Below are 4,176 nucleotides of genomic sequence, written 5' to 3' on the forward strand. Positions count from 1 at the left end.
GACTATCAACAAAGTGCAGATCGCATATCGAAGAATATCACAACGCTACAAAAGGCTTTCTTTCCCAGCATTACTATTTCCACTGCATGAAATTTCAAAACATTAATAAATTTATAACTAAGATGTTGATTTTGAATGCCTATTAATCAGAATTCCAAACATTTAGTATTGAGCATTTTCCTAAAAATAATTAAGATTATTGATTGAATCCAAATGTTTTTGAAGTAATTCAAGTAATTCATTTGCTCTTATATTTTTACTTTAAAAATATAAATTAGAAAACTAAATACATTACAAATAATTTAATCACATGTACATTTTCGTAAACTGAAAACTTTGGACTGCTTAAAATGAATCTGAAATTATATACCTTTTTAAACCTTTAAGCTCCCGAATTAACAATGTTTTTAAATAGTTTTATCGTAGTTTTTCACAAGATTTTATGACAATTTTATTTTCTCGATTATAACAACAGAATACAATATTGATTTTATTTGATTTGAATTTTGTGTATTAATTCGCTTTCAAAATAACTCTATTTTACGTCCTGCATAATTCAGACATTCTATTGGTTCTAATGATTTGAAAACTAGAAATTTTGATTTTTAAAATATTTATCGTATTATTATAATCTTCCTGATGTTCAATGTTTCAAATTTCACACATTCAAAATTTCATTGTTGTTACCGTTCTATTTTTTATTAGATATATATTTGAATACTTGAATTTACATAATATTCTGAATTTTTTACATATTTGTGTTATTGGAACCTAATTATTTCCTTTATTCACATTGTCAAAATATTGAAATATTTATGTTAAAAGTCCCATCTATTTAATAAAATGTCACATAAGATACAAGTCGAAATAAAACTTTTAAAACATGACCAAATAAAATCGTTTGGATCCCAAAATTCACAGTACATTTTTGAAATTTTGAAAATTTGATTGTAACTCCTAGAAAAGTCAACTTGCTCGAAACTAGAAATCGTTTTGATGCGAAAATCGAGCAAACTATGAAAAAGATTAAATAAAAATAAGACTAGAAATATGATTAGAAATCCAAGTACAAAAATGTTTAGTACAGCTTGCTGTACATTATTTAAAAATACTTCCTGATCATTTGGAAGCACTTCCGCATCATTGACTAATGCTTCCTGATCGCTTGGATCGGTTTCCTCATTATTCGGAAAACTATTAGACAATGCTTGTTCTTCCGCAGCTTCAACTTCACTAGCTTCAACTGCTTGCTGTGTATTTCTTGTATTTGTATTATTTTCAAACATTTCATCAGTTTGAATTACCAAGCTAGCAGTATTACACCTCCTAGTAGGGCTGCGAATATACTTGCCAACAGGTGATTGTATATTCTTGAATTTATTTGCCCTAGAGGTTTTCTTTTCCGGAAGAGCCAACTTTTTGTTCAAACTAGATTTATTAGCCCCATTGCTTGAATTACTATTTGTAGGTACGTTTTGGGCTTTCTCTTTAATGTATCGACCGACTATCGATTGGATGTGGTCGTATTTGTGATTTTTCCCGGCCGAATGGTTTTTTTTCATGCCGATTCCGTTCCCTACACCTTTTACATGCTTCATCGCACGATGTTCCGTTGAATTCATTGTTATTGTTGCTGTTCTCTTTTGAACTATCTTCCGCGCTCGAAATTAGCTTCCGCTTCAATCACTTCTCCTACAGTGATTGTAACAACAAAACGAGGTGCACTGTTTATATAGATTCTTCGCTGTTATTTTTTTCATCCCGGTTACTACGTTACCAGGGGTGTTGGTATCGAATGTTTATGTTTCATAACAATCATTCACTGTGCATACTTGTATCCAACGATTACTATGTTACTTGGATCGTGCGCTGATTATTTTTCAACAGCAGTGACATTTCGCATTCCGACATTCTTCGTGTTACCAACTCATTCATACATATTCAGTGCTAAGTTTCCTATGACTATAACTCACATCCGTCTCAAATAACGTTGAACTGTTCACCGCACAGAAGAGCGAAGGGGTGAAAATGAATAAGCAATACTCTTGGAAACTCCGCATCTACAAATTCATTCTACGTTGCTGTTGTTCATCGTTTGATTTCGTTTTGTACATCCGTTCGTTTTTTGCCGTACTGCTTGAATTGGGTAGAATAGCTTTACAGTGACGATCATTGGATTTCCCATTTTCCTCCATTTTGGAAAAATGGTTATTCAAGGTTATTTTTTAAGATGGCAAAGATGAAAAAACTTTTTTAGAGGTATGACCCCATTACTTCAAAATTTCGAAAAATGTTTTACTATTTTTATTACTACAGGCACACTAATTACAAATTATTTTAAACCTCCTCGACAAATTGTTTGGTGCTCGATAATTATAATGCTCCATACCGAGATTGATTCTAATCATTTCATCGTACGCTATAGCTATTCTCAAACATTCTTCCGTCGATAGCTGAAAGGATCGGGCCAAAGGATCAACATCCGCCATGTGAAACGTCAGCTCGGTAAGCTCATCACGTCTTTCAGGTGGATACAGATTTTCGACGCCCCGACGACAGTACTTTTGACGCATCGAAAATATATGACGAATAACTTTCTCCACAACATCAAAGTGAACGGTGGTGAGACTTTTTTTCAGCGGGATGATGGTGACTACGCCTACATCAACGTCCGGTTTGGGTACAAATGCTTTTCCGGGTATGAGAAATTTCGTTTCTGCCCGACTCCAGATTTGATTCATTACTGGAGATGTTCCTTTGAAGCTGTAACGTTGGCAGAAAACATCTGTCCTTCTCAACAACAAGTTGGCGTGGAAACATTCTAATGATAGATCGGGTTATGCCTCCTGGGCCAGGCCCAACCTCCAACACGTAATCATCAGCTATGTTTCCCGCAGCACGCACAATTTTATTAGTTAACCTTTAGTCCATTAGGAAATTTGGCGATAGTTGTTTGATTGCTCTCAGCTTGTACAATCGCACTAAATCACGGATTGTTTGCAATGGTGGAAGTCGAGCACCAGACTTGGCAATCGAATCAACAGCAGTTGATGGAGACATTTTTCACAATGATTATCTGAATAAGTAAAATGATTAAGTTTCATGTATGCAAGATGATGAAATTGCAACTTACTATATAACTGAAATGGGAACAGGGTAAATTTATATTGTTTCTCCGGCAAATCAACTTTTCGTGGTTCTTCGAAATCGCCTGAAAATGTCTCTTGTTTTACCGATAGCATTGAATACAGGTAGATACCAAGCACGGTACCTCCCAGTACTAGCCCGGTAATTTTATTGTTTCTCCGTTGACGTTGCAATTTCTCAACACGTTGTAGGTTCTGCTGTTCTATTAAACGCATGAAATTAATTTCTGATTTTTTCAATTTACGGCTACTGTCGTCAATTTTGAATACGTGCTTTTTTTTTCTTTGCTTTGTCATTAGATGACTGGCTAAGGCCACAATGGGCCCATCTCGCCCAAATACGTGCTTCTCAGCTCCTAAGGACATCTTTTATTTGGAAAATCACAATGTTTGTCTGCTTTTCAAACGGATATTTTTTGCCGATCAATGACATAATAAAATATCAAGCATGCACATAGGGATGTCGTAATATCTATCGATTAATCGAGTAAAGTTCAATCGATTAGTTTCTAACTGATTGACTCTGACAGCTCAATTACTACCACAAATGCAAATTAGACTGGTTTGTTTTCATCCGGAAACGCCAGATTCAGACGATCAATCAACTTCGATCGACGTCAAGATTGAGTTTAAGTTTTTAGCCGAATATTACTCACGTACCTGACGTCAAAATGTTCCATAAACTCGACGTTGTCTCCCTTCATATAAATTGCTTAAAATTAATGTTCTTGTCCCGTAAACGTTCCAAGCCTATGATAGTCGCCTGATGCCACGTGTAAATAGCGGCCCTTACACGAGTCATAAAAAATGTCATTAGTAAAAAAAATATCATTTTAATGAACGTGTAGTGGTGCACTAATGACGAAATTTCTAACAAATTTGAATTACATCATTTAAATGACATCATTTAAAATGACATTTTTAATGCTCGTGTAAGGGCCGCTAATCGCTCTAACCTATATATATTTACATCAGGAAATATATTGGCCACCCATATTGCAACCGTTCATATTTTATCGTCAACCCAGCG

At 34.7% G+C, this 4,176-nt stretch overlaps 1 pseudogene; it reads right to left on the minus strand.

Annotated features, from left to right (window-relative positions):
- Positions 1-1,314: 1,314 nt before the first annotated feature.
- LOC131438422 (dimethyladenosine transferase 1, mitochondrial-like) lies at positions 1,315-3,567 on the minus strand (annotated as a pseudogene).
- Between the last annotated feature and the right edge of the window lie 609 nt (positions 3,568-4,176).

This window comes from Malaya genurostris, chromosome 3, assembly GCF_030247185.1.
Source record: "Malaya genurostris strain Urasoe2022 chromosome 3, Malgen_1.1, whole genome shotgun sequence".
Lineage (NCBI taxonomy): Eukaryota > Metazoa > Arthropoda > Insecta > Diptera > Culicidae > Malaya > Malaya genurostris.